This window comes from Pezoporus wallicus, unplaced genomic scaffold (genome assembly GCF_028554395.1).
Source record: "Pezoporus wallicus isolate ANWC-B61680 ecotype Strahan unplaced genomic scaffold, APGP_CSIRO_Pwel_v1 contig_9073, whole genome shotgun sequence".
Lineage (NCBI taxonomy): Eukaryota > Metazoa > Chordata > Aves > Psittaciformes > Psittacidae > Pezoporus > Pezoporus wallicus.
Genome location: NW_026642829.1, coordinates 76793 through 98931, shown reverse-complemented (window position 1 = coordinate 98931; position 22139 = coordinate 76793). Strand labels below are relative to the sequence as shown.

The 22139-nt window shown below is 50.1% G+C and overlaps 1 long non-coding RNA gene across 1 annotated transcript; it reads right to left on the bottom strand.

Annotated features, from left to right (window-relative positions):
* Positions 1-170: 170 nt before the first annotated feature.
* LOC130611537 (uncharacterized) lies at positions 171-21572 on the bottom strand. Its single transcript, XR_008975255.1, has 3 exons — positions 21403-21572; positions 1506-1622; positions 171-264 (listed from the first exon to the last, which is right to left on the bottom strand). It is a non-coding gene; the product is annotated as an uncharacterized LOC130611537 (long non-coding RNA).
* Positions 21573-22139: the final 567 nt, after the last annotated feature.

Sequence of the window (22139 nt, the reverse complement as noted above, 5' to 3'; positions counted from 1 at the left end):
CAGCATCTTCTACTACACTCACATGGTACCCACAGCCAAACTTGGCTGCGGCTGGTAACCCAAAGACATCAAAATGGAAACAGCCCATCCATGAAGGCCAACAAGTTGGTTGGTGAGCAGGCAGCGCTGGAGTCACCATCCCTGGAAGCGTTCACACACCGTGTAGCCAAGGCCCTCAGTGCCATGGGTTAGTGGTGGCCTTGGCAGTGCTGGTTGGACTGGATGAGCTTCGAGGTCTTTTGCTTTGATTCCATGATTCTTTCCCTGCAAGATAACCAGGAGAGCTCCCATCCGAGACAAACAAGTGTGACACGGTCACGCTTTCCACGCAGGCCCGGGTGTGATTAATCCCTGAAGCCTGCCAGGGAAGCAGAGGCAGCCTTTGATGTGCAGCTTGGGGATGGCTGAAACTGAAGCACGTTTAGTGCAGCGTAGCTCTAGGGTGGCTGGAGGAGAGGAGCAGGAGGGAAGGGAGGAGCAGCGGGCAGATAGTCAACCCGTCTACGCAGTGTGTTCTACAGCTCACCCCGATGGACTCAGAGCAATGCCTAAGGTACATCACCGTAATAATAATACAAAAGAAAAGATGCTACAGAAATTTAATTTCATTTAATTAAATAATAATAATAAATAAAAAAAAAAAGCTGACAAGAAAAGAGTTGTCCCAGCAGTCTTCCCCTTGCCCAAGGGAGGTAGCGTGGCCCCGCGGGTGGCAAACTAAGCCTAGGGATTTGGGATCGACTCCAAGCAAGGCTGGTAGCCCCTGTGTGGTCTCTGTCAAGTCCTCTTCCCCTGTCCCACTGCTTCCACAAGGTCTTTGTGGCTGGATGTCAGCCCTCAGTGAGTCTGGCTGCAAAAGGGGAGCATGATGTATCATCAGGTGGGCTTTCGTCCTCATGGAGCTGGGGGTTACAGCAGGCAAGCTGAGGATGCTGCATTGCCTCACCACGTAGAGGAGCAGAGGCAAGGTAGGAAAGGGATGGAGCTAGGCAGGAAGAAGGCAAGAGGTCACCTTGCTCATCACACCCCCTGAAGAAGGGACAGCTCTGCCTGTGTCACCCTTGTCAGGGGTCTCTCCAAACCCTCCCACCTTGCCAGCGATGGAGTTGACACTCTCAAAACAAATCAGACCCAGGTTCCCAGCTGAAGTCAAATGCAGGGCTTGGAAGTTGTTAAACACAGTTCCTCACGAGGCAGAGGTGGGATGTGGAAACTCTGTCTGAAGTAACACAGACCTGGACATCTTTCTACCTTCACTGGCTTGCCATGCTTGAGGCAAGACAGAGGTCAACCCCCCCAGTGCTCTCACTCCAGCCTCCAGTTCAAATCCTGCTGCTGAGCCAAATCCACATCTTTCTGGGTTTAGCAAAGCACAGGATCAGAACTGAGGGCAGAGGATGGATGACCTGACCTGGGAATTTCCCTTGACTTAACCTGCTTGAAGGAATTGCAGCAACTCCGTGATTAAGACTTAGCAAAGATAAAACAGGGAAAGTAAACTATACCTGTGCCTCGTAGGGAGATGATGGTAAATCCCAGCCCAGCTCTGTGGTTTCAACCCTTCCGTGCCTCAGAACTCTCTTGCTGCCTGTCTAAATTTCTCTGGTGCGATGCTCTTTAATCTTGATAAAGAAAATCAGTTAGATTGTGAGGATTCACATCTGAAACAAGATACATCAAACCCAAGCACTGGCTCTTTCATGAGCCCCAAACTAAACCCAAGAATGCACTTGAAGGAACCAAAGCAATGTGGCTGGATGTCTCAATGGACACAGTTCACCTCTTATGGTAGGAGCAAGGCTTGGTGGGCCCTTCGTTTGCCTTTTCCCAGCCCAAAGCTGCTTTCTCATGCTCCAGTCTGCAACCAGGACAATGGAGAAGAACTCTCCAAGGGCTTTTGAGACCAAGGGGCGATCTGGGCTTTTCTCTTGGCTGTTTTTCTTGTGCTTTGATTTCATTCGATGACAAATGTCCGTCACGACAAAAACGATCCCAGGAAGATGCAGCAAACCCAAGCTTGCGTTGGAATAAACCCTGCTTGTTCTCTGACAAACTCTTTGATGAAACCATTTTCAACTGTCTTCCCCTTTCCCCAGGTGAAATAATTCCCTGTAGCTCCCTCCCCACCACCACGCACACAAGTTTCCAGCCAGCTCTGCCCATGGCCCTTTCGTTTCCCACAGCCCAACGGCCTCTGATGAAAGAGACAGACAAAACCTCCCTGGAAACAGTGGCCGGTGTGAGAGCACCACGGAGGACGTTCCCTCCACAGCACTGTTATTCCATCCTCACACCCACCTCTGACCCTCTGCGGGCTCCAAGATTACCCATTGCACAAGGCTGCTCCATCTGAATCTCCTGAAGCATCCGGGGATGCTCCCATCGCATTAGAGCCCTGCAGGACCTTGACTCATTTCTCCATAAGATAGAATTAACTCTACTGGCTTTTTTGGGGGGGGGACACATCCATCCTGGCTCAAGAAAATAAACTCACTCCTTACCAACAGCCAGGGCGCCTGTGCCTGTTTCCAAAACAGAGCCTTTGTGGCTCTACAAAGGCTACATGTCCTCTTAATTTCAAATGTTCTTCCAGGACCAACAGGAAATGTGCTGAAACACCGTGAGAAAGCTTGTTCTTGTGGTTATGTCTGGCCCTAACCAGAAACAGAAGCGCCAGGAGGTGGGATGAGAGTGCTTGAAATCTCTCCAACTTCCCGTTACAAATGCTAAAGGTCTGCATGCTTCAGATGAACTTTTGGATGCTCCCATTGAGCTTTTGATGTCTTGCCCTTCCCTACGCGCGAGGCACTGAGAACAGCAAAGCGTCAAGTGAAAGAGTCTAGAGGTCTAGAGCACCAGTCCCCAAGGAGACAGTGGAAGGCTCTTGTCCGTGTGTGTGATGTAGAGCCCATCAGTCCCCAGAAACAGCTGCAACTGGTTTGATTCAAGTTCTGCTGCCAGCTCTGATGGCCCCAACTCCACTCCCTGCACACTGGCCCAAGAGGCAATGTCTTGGAAGAGCTCCTAGGATTGTTGCATCATGTCTCAACCTGAGTGTTTTCAGCAGCTATTCACATCTGAGGGAATCTCACCACGCTCCAGCAGAGATGGAATTCAAAATACAACTCATCTTTCCACTGCTGGGGTCTAGAATAGGTCCTCCTCTTAGATCCAAGTGCTCCAAGAGGTTCAGTCTAGAGTTCACCTCTTTAATCAGAAGAGGACGGAAACCCAAACAGAGAAGAGAACCCCAGAGAGGGCAGTCTGAGCAGACGTTGGCTTCTCTTTAATGCCGTCAGTTACCTTATCTAACCCTCTGCACCAGCATCACGAGGTGCTGCAAGAGCCGCATGGCAAGGAGAGACCAAAGGCCTCATGGGTGGCTCCAAAAATCCCAAGCCATACAGGTATTTCGGCATCCCACTCTTATGTAAGCACCGAGGACAGATTTCGTGCCAGGTGATTCAAAGCACCATCAGCTCCCTCTATGGGCTGCAGCAAGAAAAGAGAGGTGGCCTCCCCCAAAGAGGGTGGTTCAGAGCCTCAATGACTCACGGTTTGGAATGGGTGCTCTCTCCATCTACTCAAGAGGAAAGCTCTGGTTGACATTCCTCCTTCCTTTGGCACCTCCAAGGGTGCTCCTAGGGTGAGCCCTGGCCCCAAATCCTGTGGGGTTCCTGAGAGCAAGGAAGGTCAGCACCTTTGTGGACTTAACCCCAAAAACCTCAAGCAATGACGCTGCCCCTAAAGCAAAAGGACCATCAACGCTCTTGGAATTTCTCGTTCAAAACAATGCGTCACTGCCGGAGCCGGAGCTGGAGCCGGAGCAGCTCTAAGTGACTCGTCACCTGCCCAACACCCCTGGGCAAAGGTGGAGTGGCTCTCAGTGGTCCATCCCTCAGCTTCCTGTTTGCTCTGCCCACAGCACACTCCTGGAGCACCCGGAATGGCCGGCAGTGCCCTTTCCTGCACACCAAGGTGTCTTATTTGATTAGGAACAGGTTACCTGGATACGACGCTTCATCAAAGGGAATCCTGCGTTGATGGCATCCCAGAGATGCTTGGCTAATTGTAGGTTCCTACTGGTTGGAGCCAGTTCAACCCCTGGCCTTGGCTTTGCTGGGAATTGTTATGCTGGAGAGGAGCAACGTATGCAAAACACAGTGAGGGGGAAGAGCTGTGAGCTTCCCTGGGCTCCCCCAAAGAGATGCTATCATAAATATAGCATGAATAGGAGGCCCCAAGAACCACTTTTATTCTGGAATCCCAGCAGTTGCCCGGCCAAGGGAACAGGCAGCAGGGCAGAAAAGGCAGCTCCTGGAGCCAGGTCTGAGGACAACCCATAGCTTCCCACTGATCTGCTGCACAGCTCTGCTCAAACATCCCCCTTGCGAATAGGACTTGGGACCTTTTGGCTCTCAAAGCTTGCGTGTCCCCTGCTTGTATTGTACCTTATGGAATGGGGCTGTGACATGCTGGGTGTTTTAGCCTACTGGCTCCAATTCACCAGTCACAGACCTTCCCGGGTGACCCCTCCTGCTCCTCCTCCTGAATATTACTGGACACGTTACAAGAACAGAAAGTGAAATCAATCAGAGTTCACGCTTTGGAACAGCTCACACTGCCCTGTCTAATTTTACTCCTTCCCAGGCCAAACCTCCCCAGCTGAAGTACTTATTTAATTACCGTATTTTCTATAATCATCTGCTAGCAGCCCATAAATGCGAGGAAGGCACCAGGCTCCAGTTAGCAGTCACCAGGGAATTATGATGCGCTTGAAGTAAAGAATCACTTCAGACCGGGATGCCTGGCACCCTTGAGACATCAGCTATTATCTCATTCTCACCTCTTTGGTAATAACCTCAACCTTTTCTACAAATGCAGAGAAAGCCCCAATGCTTGAGGTGTGAGACACTAATAGCTTGATTCGGCTCTTATTTACAGCGGTGTGAATGAGAAACAACTGCCCCGAGGTCCATGCAGATAAAGAACTGTAGGGTCAGGAGCAGCTTTAGCAGCTGGCTCTGGGATGCTGCTGGCAACTGCACCTTTAAGTGGCTGAGCCAAAGGAATTGGGTGTTCTTTTCTGCAGGGACAGGTTTACCGACAGCAGGATTGAGCCCTACTTAGGGAGAAGCTGCTGGAAGTGGCCCTTTCCAGCACCTGGGGATCAGCGCGATCCCAGAATGTCACACCCTGTGTATAACTCATCGGGAGGGCGGAGGTAGGAACAGGAGGAGTTGGGCAATACCCAGCTCTTTCGTTTTGGGAAGAGTTTCAGGATTTTGAAATTTCTAACTGGTTCGGAAAGGAAAGAAAACAACAACAAAAAGTGATGTTGATGTCTCCCAAAATCCAAAGCTGAATAAACAGCAACGAACAAATCCCTTTCCCAGCCCCATGCAGAAACCCAGTTACTCAAGGGCTGTCAGAGTATTCTGTTTCAGCAAAGTCTGGCCAAATGCAGCGCCTGTTTCACTCTATAACAGTTTCTTTTCTGGACTTATTTCTTCTCATAAGTCACAGCTTTGAAAACTATTTTCTTCCCAGCCCTTTGTTTGCATCGGGAAGTTCTTGAAGACAGACCAGGAGCTGGCTCAATCCTGCTGGTTTTCCACAGGTCGTTGGGTAACCCTTGAGATAAGACTTTCCACTTGGTGATAAGTTGTCCGGGTATAACGCTTAGGTCAGAAAAAGACTGAACATTCCAGATTGAAGCAGACTGTAGTTGCTTCCAGAAGAAAGGAACATCCATGTGCATTAGTCAGCTTCGGGATGACCCTGAGTTGCCAATGTGGTGCAGCACACTGGGGTAATGTAATCCTGGGATCACCAGGCTCAATGTTTCCAGTGGAAATAGAGGAGAATTCCCTCAATATGGCCTTGAGGGATCTCATCTGGAATATAGTGTCCTCTTTTAATCACCCTTGATCAAGAAACCCGTGGTGGAAGAGAACTGATACGGCAATGAAGGGAATGGAGAGCCCTTCTTACAAGGAAAATGCTGGAGGACCTTGGCTTTCACAGGGAGATAAAAGGGAATGGTCTTGTTCTGCCAAAAGAGAGGCACAGCCCAAGTACCTACAGGGTGGAAAAGCAAGCATAAAGTTGCAGGACAATGTCGCTACAAGGACAGGGTTGTATAACTTGGACATTAAGGAATTCAGGCTAGAACGTAGCAGGCTCCTTATCAGCCTTTAATGTATGTGAGAAATGTGAAGGGTGGTGGCTGTTTCACCCAGCTTTAGATGTTCAGAGGAAGGATGTCTGCATCTGAGAGCAGAGCACCTGGGGCTCTGTCTACAGTCCACAGAGAAATGGGCTCTGGTAATGCACGCAGCCTAATGCAGGCGCCGCGCTCGGTGAGAGCCGAAATCCTGGAATTGCTGATCTCTCCCCGTTGACTACAAAGGCAGGCAGGAGACAGGGAGAGATGTGCAAAAGAAGAGAGGTGAATCCAGGCCTGATATCCCACACCACACATCTCCGGGCAATGCTACGTGCACACAAAGCAGAAGTGGGAAGCAGCATAAACTGCTGTGTCTGATTGCACATGGCTGGGATGTCCTTGGGAGACACCTCTGGCCCAGGACAAGCATCGCTTCGAGGTCCCAGCCTGGTGATGTTGAGCAGAAACAGAATGGGTTCTATTAGCTTTTTAAGGAGAAAAAGGAAGGGCTTGGAGTTGCAAGGACAAGAAATCTGAAGGCATATGGGTTGTTATAGCTCAGCAGACCCATCCCCATCCCATCTTCCTACCTGGAGAACTAGAAATATTGCAGACCCTTTATACACTGGGGAAAGTTTCTTCCAACCCTTTCCAGGAGAAATGGAAAAGGCCCCAAAACCTTATAGGGGCCGGCAGGACATCACCCCATGCTGCTTGGTGCCAGGCTGATGAACGAACCCCTCATCTCCCTTTTCCCAAGCCCACGGTGACCAGAGAGGTGCCACATTGCACACAGGCAGGTGTCACCCAGCCGCTTCCTCCTGTGCAGAACAAGTTTATGGGCCTGATGCAATCCCCAGCAGGCGATCAGTCCATGGCAGCATTCCTGGGCACAGAGTCACGGGGTGCTCATGCAAGGCCATTGGGAGAGGGCACTCGGCGTGGGTGCCTCGTGTGCTTGCAGGAGCAAGTGCCTGCAAGGGAGGGGGTTCTTGCATGTGCATCACACGCACCTGCAGTTGGATCCATAGCATCCTCCCTCTTGGGAGAAAGGGACTGGGAGGAAGGCTTCGGCTAGCGGGGAACAGCCTTGGTCTGGAATCCTTGGGAGAGCCCAAATGTGTGCACCTCATCTGGGAAGTGGGCCATGGGCTTGCTTGCCTGCTTCAAAACCCTTTCTATAGTCAATTATAGGAAATCAGAAAGCTATTTCATTGATCTCACAGGTTTTGAAAGAGCAGGAGGCATCCAGTTGATCTTAAAGCATCACTGTGTACATAAGAACCTGTATACAATCCCTAAATTCGTGCCAACTCAGGGATAACTCCCACAGATGTTATTGAAGCTGTACCCCCAGGTACCACTGCCAAAGAGCTGAAACCAATCCAACAGCTGCTTTTTTGGAGCACAACTCGATCTTCACTAATCACTTTCGTTAACAACAGCACACTTGATCCATCTAAAGCCATCTGCAGAGGGTAGGATGCTGAAAGCCCGCACAAGACTTCAAGGCCAGGTTGGACAGAGCCTTGGGTGCCATGGTTTAGTGTGTGATGTCCCTGCCCATGGCAGAGGGGTTGGAACTGGATGATCTTAAGGTCCTTTCCAACCCAAACCATTCTAGGATTCTATTCTAAGACAGAAAATAACTGGCTGTGGTGGAGCAGAGAGCTCATCACCAGCCTGTGAAGCCTGGTGGTGAGTGTTACATCCATGCACTTGCTCCCATCCCATTCATGACCCCCCAAGAGTGTGAACACTTGGCTCCCACCAAGGCTTTATAGAAGTAGCTGCAATTCATCCAGTGCCGTTTGAGAAACATGCTGGGAGTTGCCAGGACCCAAGCACTTTGGAAAACCTGGTCCCACCTTGAAAAACCAGCTCCCATCTCTGGAAAATCTGGTCCCCACAAAGCAACCATCGCTTCTCCCCCTTGCAAGGCGCTCAGTGGCGAAGCAGACTGTCTGGTCCCCACCGTCTCCCGGCCGGAATGAAGCGTTCAAAGTTGATCTAAAAAAGCAATTTCTAGGCTGACAGATAAGGAGTGTGAAAATGCCACGGGGAATGATTGGCACAGGCTCCGGTGGAGACAGCAGGCGAGGTGAGCTTTAATTACAGAGTGGCCTGGTGGCAGTACCTGTCAGATGACTCATTTCCATCACCTCCCGAGAGGTTTCTCCTCTTCTCTCTCTCCCCTTGCACCTCTCTTCGCTGGGCTCTTTCATCAGATGCTGGCTCGCTGGCTTCCTTACGAGCCTTGAGGCACTGAGTCACTTGTCATCAGGCAGGAACCTGGCAAAAAAGCACCTCATGGTCCACCTGACACCAGTGTCATGCAGCCATCCAGCTCCACGGGTGGAAGAGTCCTCGCTGAGGAAACAGACTCATAGGGAGGCAAAAGAAACCACTGCATGGGACTGGAAGGAGCATGCAATCCGTACCAAAGCAATCCAAGGGGTTTCTTGCCTGAAATAATACAATACACAGGTTACAAGAGGGCAGAACGTACCTGGGATTGATGAGGAACACCCAAGAAGCTTCCAGTTCATGGCATCCTCCTACTCCTATTTCTGTGTACCAAGTATGGCAAACCACTGCGGGTTTAATGCTTGTGTAGGATTCAGCAGAGTACCGAACCTTAGTGCTACCTTGGCTGCTTTAGGGTGGGTTTTTCGCTCAAACTCTTCTTATTACATTGGCCATGGCAGTCCAAACTGGTATTTTAGGAAGGGAGGGTCCTATCAATTGCATGGAAATGGAAGCAATGCATGGTTTGCAACTCATTTCAGAAAGAATAACATCCATTCGTGGAGGCAAATACTAGCCTACATTGTAAGAGTAATCCAAACCAGCATAGGAAATGGAAACTGGAATGAAATGCAGCAGGGGTAGATGGTGCCAGCCTTGCCAAAAAGCTCCTATGGAAGTCTCCAACTCCAGGCAAAGGAAACAGGGAATCATCTGGACGGCAATGAACACAGCAGTAATTGCCATTTGGCTCCGAGATGGGGATTAACACAGGAAACCTGCTGTGGGCCTGGAAGTGCCAAAAGTGAGGCAATAATGAGTGTTGGGGGGAAAGAGGTTGAAGAGGATTTGCCACTGAGCTCTGCAGGAAAACACCTCGAGACAAATGCTCTCCAATACAGTCGCTAATGGTACTGACAGAGATGGAAATGCAGCTTGCTGGTGGCATCATGGTATGCTCTAGGATGAGCTCAATGTGCCAGAGATCATCGCTCAGACCAGGGCAGGTAGAGAAGGACCACAGGGACTTCACTGCTGCCCTGGTTTCAGGACAAGGGAAGAACAGTGGGGTTTGCTGGCACAAATAAAGTGAAAGGCAGGTCAAAGATTCGGAGGGTGAAGGTGCTCAAAGAGGGGATTATTTAACGCAATGAGAAGAGGCAGGAGGTTAAGCCAAGCCAAGGTGCAAGTCACAGCTTCTCTGTTGTGGAAGTTTTGGAAACGAACATGGGGAAAGTCTCCATTACCCCAGAGACTTTCACGTGAGGCTGAAAAGGATGCGAAGGAGTGGTCAGGAAATAATGGCCTGAATGTAGGACAGAAAGAGTTGTTTTTTTTATTTCCTTTCAACACACTTCCTCATTTTTTCACTGTCCCACACGACATTCTTGTCTCTAAATTGGAGAGACATCAATTTGATGGATGGACCACTCGGTGGATAAAGAACTGGTTGGATGGCCGCACACAGAGTTGTGGTCAATGGCTCAATGTCCGGCTGGAGACCAGTAACGAGTGGGGTCCCTCAGGGATCGGGGTTGGGACCGGTCTTGTTCAACATCTTCATCGCTCCCATGGACAGTGGGTTTGAGTGTGCCCTCAGCAAGTTTGCCGATGACACCGAGCTGTGTGGTTCAGTTGATACCCTGGAGGGAAGGAATGCCATCCAGAGGGACCTTGACACACTTGTGAGGTGGGCTGATGCCAACCTTATGGAGTTTAACCATGCCAAGGGCAAGGTCCTGCACCTGGGTCGGAGCAATCCCAGGCACAGCTACAGGTTGGGCAGAGAAGAGATTCAGAGCAGCCCTGCGGAGAAGGACTTGGGGGTGTTGGTTGATGAGAAAGGGGTAACGGGTTCAAACTGAAACAGGGGAAGTTTAGATTGGATATAAGGAGGAAATTCTTCCCTGTTAGGGTGCTGAGGCACTGGAATGGGTTGCCCAGGGAGGTTGTGAATGCTCCATCCCTGGCAATGTTCAAGACCAGGTTGGATGAGGCCTTGGGTGAGATGGTTTAGTGTGAGGTGTCCCTGCCCACAGCACGGGGGTTGGAACTAGATGATCTTCAGGTCCTTTCCAACCCAAACTATTCTATGGTTCTATGATTTTCCCATTTAGAACGCTTTATAAAGGAGCAGCCCAAATGACACATTTCAAGTTTCTTGAATAAAAGCCACTTTCACAGAACCAAGCGTTGTTCTTCTCTGCACTTTTGTCTTACACCCCCCATCCCCCCCCAATTTCTAATCTTTGTTTTTCTTTTATCTAGGAATACGACTTGGACAACAAATCCATTTCCCACGGAGGTCCTCTCCAAGATCATGTCTGCTGTCCTCCGTACTACACACCCCCAAGAGAACTTCCCACCTTCGTAAAAGGCAGTTCCACATGGGCCTTGTTCACTACAGTCATAAGCTGGGAATTCGATGAGTTCCAGTGTTCCAGTCCAGCCAGTGTCCCAAACCAAGACAAGTGATTCTCTGCCTTTTTTGATTGTTCTATCTCAGAGAGCTTTGTTATTTCCTTCTCTAGGTTGAACCATGGTCCTGTTGAAGCTGGTGGGACTTTTGCCATGGACCTCAACAACTCTAGTCTGGCCAGCTCTTTCTCTTTTGTTTTTCCCCTTTGGAAGGGTCAAGAGTCAATGGGAAACAGATCCCCTTGGCACACAGCAGAAAGCAAAATTAGAAGCACATGTTTCCTGCTCCCAAAGAGGTACATATGGCAGTGGGTTGGAACTGGATGATCTTAAGCTCCCTTCCAACCCCAACTATTCTAAAGAGTGCATTTACTCTTTCAAAGAGTACATTTAGTCTCCTTTGCTCCTCCCAGTGCAGGAATGGCAAATGCCTTCATATCTGACCCTCCTTTACATGCTCCAATGCTTTCCTTAATCTCCGTTTCCATTCCTGCTTCCGTGTCCTGTCCCAGGATTGGAGCTTGAAGGTAGCTCAGCTCCAATTTGTGTCCTCAAGGGTGACCAGCTCTTCCAGAGAGCTCAGTTTTCATGTGGATCCAAAGTATTTTGGAAGAAGCTGGTGCTCCACCTCAAGGGATGGGTTTACAGGTTCCAAAGGGGGAATGGAGCCCTGTAAAGCTCCTTGCTTTTGAGTCCTAACGGTTAGCCCTGGCAATTGTGTCCTAATGCATCTCTTACACTGCCACAGTGAAAACTGGTTTCTGTGATGCTTTTAGAACCCTTGCTATGGAAAAAACCTCACAGCACTGCAAGTCCATGCGCTGGAAAACCATTGGGTTCTGCAGTTTATGAAGCACTTACTAATCCCCTTCCGACTGGAGCTGACAGCAAAACATCTACTGACAACAGCTGTAGAACCAAAGCCAAAGCATCGGATCTGAACGGAGATTAATCAATGTCTCTCCAATGGTTGCCTTGTCCAAGGCTAGGGAGACCCTGTGTGGAGACACGGGGCAGCACAAGCTCTACAGGTCCATGTGGGAGGAGAACCACAAGACTCACCTGATGAAGGACGCCCTGTGTGCTCAGCACAGCTGAACCAAGCTGGCTGGGATGTCTGGTTCAAAACCTTGGGATAAAGAAAAGCTGGGAAAAATAAAAAAATCATTACCATTTTTGGTTGAAATTTCTGCTGAATAAACCCAAAATTCTCATCACTCAACTTTGGCTCTCTTGTTCTAGTTCCATTTTATCATTGAAGTGGTGGCAAAGATGGGAAACAGGAGAGTAGGAACAGCAAAGAGGCATCAACCACCAGTAATAAAATATCCAGCTTCAATTTAAATAGCTAAGTTACATATATATATATATATTAAACAAATAAATTGCCTTTTTCTGTGGAAAATAATCAATTTTAAAGCCTTTTGGGTGCAAGGATCATATCCAAGGCACCATTCTTGTCTTCACTCCTAACACTAACATTGACTTGGTGGGGGAGAGGGGAGGGAAGGAGGATATTCCCACAGAACGTTATGATTCCCATGATGCCAAGAAGAAGAGGACTTCCAGCAAAGACAGAAACGCTGCCAGGATCCCAACAGCCCAGCGAGAGGCAAAACCACAGGGAATTAGAGCAAACTTCGGTGTCGTTTATCATTACAGCCCTGCAGCAGCTACTACAGCATCCCCTGGAAGGCAAATGCTTTCAAGGCAATGCTTTTCAAAGGCATTCTGCTTTCCTGCTGTCTCCTGCCTGTCCCTTCAGAAGCTGCATAAATGATTAAACCAGATTCCTAAAGAGGTGAGTCAGGCTCCCAGGGCTTCAGATGGATGTTATGGGATGAGCACAGTCCTTTTCCCCCATTTCCCTCCTCACCACCGAGCTCCTGCGTTGTTCTGCAGATAGAAAGCACAACCCATCTGGAGGAGAAGCCGGCAGTAGCGGCCGGTGATGGGTCAGCTCTCTGGCATCTCCTCACAGATTGCATTGAGGAATGTTTCAAGCCAACACAGTGACACAGATCTCCAAGTACCTGACCTATTTCCCCTTAGGCCCATTGTCACAAGCACCTTAAGAACCAATGAAAATGTTTAACCTGAATAGCTTTGGCAATACCCACAGGACACCTGATCTTAAGTGGGTCGCATCTTCAGCAGAAACATGGAATGGGTCTGTATAAGGACCTTCAACCCAGTTGCCTCGTTGCCAACACAAAATGAGATTCAAATTCCTCACATTTCCCATTGCCATAAACAAATCCCACTTCGGAAACCAAGGCAGTCAAGGAAGTTCCTTTATACCCAGCAGAGTATGAATGAAGAGGGGAAGGCAGTAATCCCCCAAATCAATCCAACCCTTACCTATGTTCCCAGGAGGGGCCGCAAAGCTCTAACCTAATACATTAAGATGGAAGAGGGAGACAAAAAGAGGGACCATTCTCCTTTCCACCTGTGCTGCTGAAGTGGAAATCCCAGCAGCTTGCGCTCTGTTAACGTCTGCCAGTCCTAAGGAATCAGAAGTGGCAACTTTCCCCCACTCCCCCTCACAAAGAGATTTGTCTGAATATAGCAAGAATCAAGAATAAGCTAAAGGATGCAGTGTTCATGCTGAATCACCACTTGCAGCATCTTTAGACGCTGGGATTTCCCTTTAAAGGAGCCTTTAATGAAAGCTGAGATCCTGATGGGTTTATCCCAATTCCAAGAACTGGGATTGTTTGTTTTTTTTTAAGAAAACAAACCCAACCCCCCCCAAGCCCAAGTGCAACACAGAACAAATGTGATGAGACAGAAGTAAACTCATGGAAGTTCACAACGCTGGTGTTGAAAGAGGAGCCCTTTGTATGTTAATGATCTTTTCCCCTTCTGTGCCCAACCGCTAAAGGGTGATTGAAACATTCCCTGGGCTGAGAATGGGAAACGAAACATGTCCAAGGACAGCCACATATTCTGGCACGTTGTTAAAACCTGCTCCACCCCAGGAGGCCACCACAAGGGAGCTGTGTTGCTCCAAGCCTCTTTCCTCTCCCCAGTCCCCAAAAGGAGAGGGAACAGCTACTTCGCAGCTATTCTAGAGGGCTGTGACACCAGAAGGACACCGAGATGCTTCAGGAGGGGTGGGTTTGGTTGCACACAGGCCGGGTGCAATAAGAAGGACCCCAAAGCAGTATCAGATGTGGAGACTGAAGTTGGGGAGCTGTTACTTGTCCTGGATGGCTCCTGTGCTTCCCTGACATGAAAGAGGCTGCGCACACATTCCAGCACACGTGGACACCACAATGAGAAGCCTTCATGGGTTGCAGTTCATGGTTTTTGCTCTGCTTTGCTGCTTAAAAGCACCACGACAGCAAAACCCAGAGGATTTTGCTCATGGTTAAAAGAACAAAACCAAACAATAGGCTGATGCGTTATTTTCCCAACTACAAAATACCATGATCTCATGCACTCGGAGGTGGGGAATATATTCAGCCCCAAGGTCTTATCCACATGGCTTCTAAGACAAGGGTCATCCCTGTGGTGGTGCTTCTTGCTGACAGATCACCTACTTTTTCTCCTGCTCCTGTGGATTTTGGTGTCAAGCAAGACCAGGCTCCCTCTACAACATATGAGTAACCTGCCTCGAGGAAGGATGGGGAGCCAGAGACCTGCGTGTTATGGCCAGCTCCTCCACGTTGTGCAATCTTGTGCAAGATGCTTCTTATTCCTCCGTTTCCTGCACGGATACAGATGCACGGGGCTCTTTACCCTGCTCTGTGCTGTGGGGGCACCTCAAGAGGCCAGGACTCAAGAGAGCTTTCACCAGCGAGCTTGGCTCCACTCTTCCCGGGCTGCAACGCCATCATCTCCACTTATTCCTCACTCCGGTGCCAGGGAAGTTGTAATCAGTCCCTGTGATAAAAGAAGTAGGACTCCACACCCACAGCGGTTACAGCAAGGCAGTGCCATGGAAGCAGAGCCTGGCACGTTCCCATGGGCACTGGAGACACCAGTGGTGCTCGTCTTGCCTTTGCCCACCGCAATCCCCGCAGGAGCAAGCATCAGCTCTGGCTCTAAACCTGCTTTTAATTTGCCCAGGAACGAGCCCCTTTCCTCTGGGCTTGTTTGGCAGAGCCCGCACGGTTCAGAGGGTGGTTTCTCCCCACCTCTGTAATTTTAGTGGGGACCAAAGAGTCCAAATGAGACTCGAGGCTTTTCAAACCACAAGCCCTACAGTAAATAAGGGTTAAAGGCATTTCCAGGCACGTCTATTAATTTTCTGGTGACTGTTTCATCCTTGATTTCTTTCTTTCTTTCTGTCAGACAAACTCTGCCCAGCTTCAAACACACAAAGAAGTCCCCATGCAAATTTTTCCCCAGGCTTTCAGCACCAACGTCTGTGCATTCCCCAAGCGCTCTCTTAGGCTGGGAGCTGGTAAAGGAAGAGATACAGCGGAGCTGATTTGGAAATAAGTGGCTTTGAGTTGCGTTTTACAGTGCTCCCTTATTATAAAGAAGAAACTAACACCCGAGAACTGATCCTTTGGGATGGTTCCAGTGCATTATTGGGGCAGTGAAGCACCATCCAAGCTTCTTTCAATCTCGGCAGTATAATTTCGGCTTATTTGATGGTAGAGAGTAAAACTCCTTTCCCCTAAAGTCAAGCTATTTGCAGAAGCCACATCTGTTGAGTGCCACAGCCCTGCAGAGAGCAGTGGCAAAGCTGGAACTAAAACCCAGCAGCCCTGAGCCCTTGGGCTCTGTCTTATCCATAGCATTTAGCTTTCTAAATGTTTAAATACACTCTTTCTGGAATTATTCACCCTCATTAGTGGTAGATCATTACCTGTAACTTTATACAGGTAATAATCACAGAATCACTTTTTAGACAACGCCAGGTCATGACACCACCCAAGGAAGACAAAATCCTTGCCCAGTTTATCCAGCCCGTGCTCTGGTGTCCAGGGCAGAGAGAGAACACCATTACCTGCAGAACGCAGGTATCACTGCAAGATGCTCCGACATCATCACGGTATTATCACTGAGGACCACTTCCATTCCCCCCTCGCATAGGAGGGATCATCCAGGGATGGCAGCAAGAGAGGAGTGACTTGATGCTCAGCACTAGGGGAACATGACAGAGAAGCACTTATAAGCTCCCTTATCTTAGTCCATTTGAGTTTCTCAAACTCCAAAAAGAAAGGGATAGCCACTCATTTAGCTCACTTCTCTCTTCAATGTGAGGTCTCCAGTGCCAAACCCACCTCCAGAGAGACATTAGTTGGTCTTCTGCAAACCCTGGTCCAATTTATTTTATAGGTAAGGCTTAGCACCACAGGACCTGAAAAATGACCAAGGAAACCAGCATTGCAGCCTGTCCTCACCAGGCTGATTAAGCTGAGCAGCATTTCTGAAGGCAAAAGAAGAGAGGAATGAGTGGCAGGCAAGAAGGGGAGAAATGAGCCTCTAATTAGATGCAAGACAAGTCTATACCACACAATGAGCCCCAAGCTAGCTCCAAGGAGGCTGGTACATCCACACAGCCCACACATGGAGGCACAGGTTCCTCATACTCAAAGTCAAACATCCCCCTCTTGAAAAAGATGTGAAAATGAGGGGCCATGGGTGAATGAAGTCATTGGGATCCTCGAAGCAGCCGAGGACACCGGGGTGGCTGAGTGACTGGGCATGGTGGTTGAAGCTGTGCTGGGACCACACCAAAGCAGAGAGCAGCTCCCAGACCTGGGGAACTTGATGTATCAGCAGAAAGCAGTGGTGCATGGCACACAGCTGCCAACACAAGGCAAGGCAGGTGAATAAAAACCCAGCTGAACCCTATTGAGTGTACAGAAAAACCCCAAGAGCCAATAAAGCCTGCTGCAAGAGCAGAACACCCATGTCCTCATTACTCCTCCTGGCAACCCAGGGGCCTTGTGAGGCTGCAGCTGGTGATCAGCTCTGCGCAGCACAAGGCAAGAGGAAAGCCCAGGCTGATGTTATGGTCCCTTGCTGACTGGAGGAGGCTGACGGGACGTGGTCACTCCTGCAGACGTGGGGTTTGTAGGTGGTCCACAGCTGGCCTCCCGTGGGATGAACGGGCTGCTTGTTCCTGAGGTAAATGGAACAAAAGGAAAGAGTGCAGAGAGGAGAAAGAGCTCCTTGTGATTACCTGAGCAGGACACGGATACCCCACGAAGTACAGTGGGAGCCATAGGCACTGGGATGCTCCCGGGAGCGGGTCTAAGCAGGGAGACTCATCCGACTGCCGTGACAAGGATGCGCAGCACCAAGCTGAGGGACCGAGCAGAGGCTCTTTGCCATGAAGAATCCCCAAGTCCCTTGACGCAAACATTCAGAGCTCTTTGGAGAACCCTTTGATGAGAGTCGGTGACCCCTGGAGATCTGCTTCAAGTTCCGCTTGATTCAGCATCAAGAACTGGGATTCCCTTGACACGAGCCTCAGGCTTGCAAACCAGGAGCAACAACAGAGCAAGTTGAAGGATGAGACAAAGCTGTCTATGATGGGACATGGAGAAGGACCAGAAGGATCAGCCAAAGCTGTCCATGATGGGACCACCACCAGTCAAGCAGTGGCAGAAGGCGCCAGGCTGGCCTCACCGCACGAGGAATCACTGAGCCTGAGCGAAGCTCCTGCCTGCAGAACCGCAAGTGATGCAAAGGACTCCTATTGAGCAAATTCAGCTGCCCTTGCTCCAGCCCCAGTAACAAGTGATAGGCAAGAGGAACCGGCCTCAAGCTGCACCAGGGCAGGTTTAGATGGAGCTGAGGAGCAATTCCTGCCCCAAAGGGTGCTCAGGCATTGGAACAGGCTGCCCAGGGCAGGGCTGGAGTCACCATCCCTGCAAGTGCTCACACACATCCTCAGTGCCTTGGCAGTGCTGGGGTAAAGGCTGAACTCCATCTCAAAGGTCTTTCCCTACCCATTTGATTCTGTGGTTCTACCCTGTAGCCAAACCCAGGCCTAAGCCCTCGACAAAGCTTCCAGGTTGTGAGGAATAAAAGCGAAACCCGAAGAGCAGCAGCACAAATCATCAGGCACTTGTCAAAGCGGTGCGTCAGCACCGAGCAAGCCGAAAGGCGCTGGTGATGCGAAGGCAGGCTTTGCTGCCCTGCATTGGCAGGACCTGGGGCTGACAGAGCGCTTCCAGCACAGGGCAGAGCCTTCATCCCAGCTGTGCCCAGCACATCCCGGTGCCCACGTGATGCCAAGCTGTGTCAGCACGAGCGTGTTGCAGCCTGAGACGACATTGCCATGTCCTCCATGACTTCACCCCCCGGGGCCGAGGGCTTGTGGCTGAGCCCACGGAGCAGGTCGTGCCGTGAGTTACAGGGGTTACAACATCACCACCAGCACTGGACCCGGGCCAGGGTCACCCTGACATGGCCACGGAAACAAGGGCAGCGGCAATAGGACGGTCCCCATCCAAACAGGGGCAGTGCCACCCAGCTCAGACATCCTTGGAGATGTTAAGGATCTATGGAGTGGGACAGACATCCCTGGTTCATTCCAAATTAACCCTTTACCCACACTGACCTCAGTAGCTTTTGTTCTTCCTTAAAACAGGAGCTCTCAGGCCCTGCTGGTGCTTGTGTCGGAGGCAGCACTGGAAAGCCAAGACAAAATTCCCTCCAACAACCCATCCATGGACTGGGACCTCCCCTTTTCTAATGGCCTGGATTTGGCCTGTTGTGCTGGGGTTTTGTTAGGCTTGATTTTTCTCACTGCAGCGTGCATCCTTGCAGATAAGCAGGCTGATAACACACTAGGAATGGAGGAAGCCTTGTCCTTATCCTCATTAAAGCTGCCTTGAACAAAAAGAGGGGGGTCTCTGCTAGGATTGTCCCTTGGGTCCTGAGCACAGCAGCTCAGCACGTGGTGAACATCCTCAGGACACCGATGGAAAGGCAACAGCGGACCAAAAGGGCCGAGATGCAGGAGAGCTGCAACCACATGTGAACTGAGACTCCATCACCTGCACCAGCCCCAAGGAAATCAATCTTGCCTGCACTGGGGCCCCGGTCCTCTGGCAGCAGACACTTGGATAAGCCAAACAGCAACCGTGCCACTGTACATTGTGCAGAGGTGAATTCCCCTTTGTCTCCAGTGGGCTTTCTTGACCTATAGACATTGACCCTGGGGCAACAGAGGGGTCAGCAAGGTGGGCACGGGGCTTTGAGCTTTGATTGCAAACTGAAGCAAGGAGCCCATTGCCCAGCTCTTCACCATCTCTTCAAGGTCAGGGACTCTCTGTAGGCCACTCGCTCGCAGGCACAAGGAGGGGATGTCAATGCATTGTGCTGTCTTCTGCAAGCAGGATACAGGCATCCCTTGGCTGGTGCTTTGTTTCGAGCAACACAGAAAACCCTCCAAAGGGCACCTTAGGATGCAGCACCAGGTTAAGACACACTGGAGCATCTCCCCAGGAGAAACGAGCCCCAGAATGTATGGCTGCAAATTCCTTAATAACATCATTTCCCCTTTCTGCATCACTTTGCTTCTACAGACTGCAAAATGCTCCATAAACACAAGCAGAAACAGCTTCACAACCCACATGAAGACCAGCTGATGTCCTACCTTCTCAGCAGGGGAGGGAGGATCAACAGGCAGGGGAGAACAAGCCCCTTTAGGGATGTGGCTTGTAAACTTGGCACGGGAGAAGCAAGGAACAAGCACGATCTGCAGCCTTCCCTTAAACATCCAGTGGTGTGCTTTTAAAGGTATTTATGTGCCATGGTCTAGACAGGATTCATCACCTCAGAGCACACAAGGCAGCTTCAAAGACCAATCACAACTCCTTAGCTGTACTGCATGGATTTAAATATTGCAGTGAGGATAGGTTAGCAAATACATAAGGAGAACAATGAGGGATACAGGCCAAGACCTGGAACTTGGCTCTCCAAATAGTCAGGATCTGCAGGGGGAAGAAACAAGCAGGACACCTGCCCTGCTTCCTGGTCAGGTTTATCTTCCCACATTCCTGAGCACACAGAAGCTACATGACAGGTAATGGGACTTGGATCCCAGTAAAGTCTCCGGGCCCTAGCTGAGGACTTGCTGTGTTATGACATTGGCTACAGCTTTGCATCTAAGGAGGACAGGCAAAAGCCATCCCTGTCGAGCTGAGGTTTAGTGACAGGAGCAACACACAGGCTCACACCAGCTTCAGACCCTGGCGTTGAAGTGGGAGTCATCCCCAGTGTCTGGAGCTGCACCCTGGCAGCCCTCCAGCCGCAGCCTTGCCCAGCAACAGGTTTCCTCTGGGTACCAGTGGGATGCTGTCATCACAAGGAAGGTGCAACTGAAACTCAGCGCTAGGGAAGCATCTGCTTGGTCAGACTTTCCAAAACTCCTGGGCAAGGACGCTCAGCCAGGAGGAAGGCACACATTGGGTTTGCCCATTTGATGGGCAACCAATGCCATTAAAATACAGAGCTCCAAGGTTAACCATCCGTGTTTTGGTTCCAAGCCTTCCAGGGAGACCTCAGCTGAACAATCAACACGAAACCCGAATGTTGAGGAAACAATAAAGCACAGACTGATGCTGTAGCACGCTACTGTTGTCTAGCATTCCGAGACAAATATAGCACAACCCCTTCCCCTAAACCCAAATCTCCATCTGGGAAACATCCCCTGGACCCAGGAAACAGAAAAGGGAGGACTGGATCCCTACTTATCACTGGCTTCCCATTAAGGATACCCCATCCAACAGCTGCTCCCATACCAGCCAGCACCCCAGCACAGGGCAAATACATGATACCAGCACCGCCTGGATGCTGTTACAGCCAGAAAGGAGAAAGCCAAAGGCAGGCAGGCAAAGGGTTAAGAACCAGATCAGTGCCTGTCATCAACCACCATGGATGCGCCCCAAGTCTCCGGTGTTGGTACCTGGGTGCCTACCACTGTCTCTGGGGTGGAGTCCTTCTAACCACAGGGCAGCCTCGCCTGCATTCCTGCTCCCTGAGTGACAGCTCCGGAGATGCTCGCTCCAACCTAAGCCTTGGCAGGAGAAAAGATGCCTCCTGCAGGGCCAAGTCAGACTCGCCCTGGAAATCTCCTTACTTAGTAGAAACAGGTTAAGGAGCCAGGAGCCAAGGGCTTGGCACCGGCTCCGGGTGTTTTGCTGGAGATGTTTAGGAGCGGATTGAAATTGCCAGCTTGCATCTCCTTAGATGTCTGAGCAATATCCTAGCGCAGAATTATGCAGGTAATAAGGGCTTGAAAGCAGGAACAACCACAGTTGGATTAAGATATAGACACTCTAGGCCTTTGCTCAGTTCCCTGGCTCGGAGAGACTTGAGATGACATCAGTCCTTGCTTTTGCTTAGTAAAAGCGTTTCTGGCACCGTTTGCAAAGAGGAGCTGGAAGGAGAACAGTGCGAGAGCTGCTGCTCCAGTGCCACTTGCCCAAGCTCAAAACAGGGTCCAGCAGAGGGAAGAGCAGCAGTTGGTACTGCTAGAGCCAGGAGAAGGACTCCTGCAGAACTTGGCAGGGTAAGCTCAAGATCCACAGGCACTTGCACATGTAGGAAACATCCCATACACATTCAGTTCCAGGTCAGGAGCATCTTACCTACACCCGGTGGAAGAAGAGGTGGATTTACACAGATGAGGAGCAGAAGTCCAGAGTATATTTCTTCTTCATGCCTTTTGTATTTTCTAGTTAAGCTTATAACACATTGAGAGTCAGAACAGAAAAGGCTGTCCTAATCTACCCTATTTGGTCCTCCAAACTAGCTTTTTCGTAACTGCTTCAACCCCAGAAGTGGTTTCTTCTTTGTCTGCCCCCAAAACCAGCAGAAGCATCTTTACAGAAACTCACATCTCATCCACAGAGCGCTAGTTTGCTCAGATCTTTGCAACTGCTTCCATAACAACAGTGCCAAGCTCTTTAACATGATGCAGTATCACTCCACCAGCTCCAGTGGCATTAGTTCTCCTTGTTACTGAGCATCATTTATCACAGAGAGAATGCTAGGGAGGACCAAAAGCAGGGCTGCTCCAGCAATAAGCTCAAGCCAAGGCTGAGGGTGACCACAGGAGGATCCATCAGCAACCCTGGAAATGGCAAAGCAATCAGTCAGGTCCCAGGTCCAACCAGGAGCAGCAGGAGATAGAGACCAACCCACAAGGTACAACTGAGAGGTTCATCTAGAAGAAAGGCTACCTCCAGCACAGGTCCCAGAGCCATCCAATAGACAAAGCCAGAGCCACAGACACCTGCAACATAACCCAGAGGAAAACTGCAAGCCCAGGGACTGGGTTTAAATGGAGCTCCTCAGCCTATATGGGCAGAAGGTGGAGACCCCA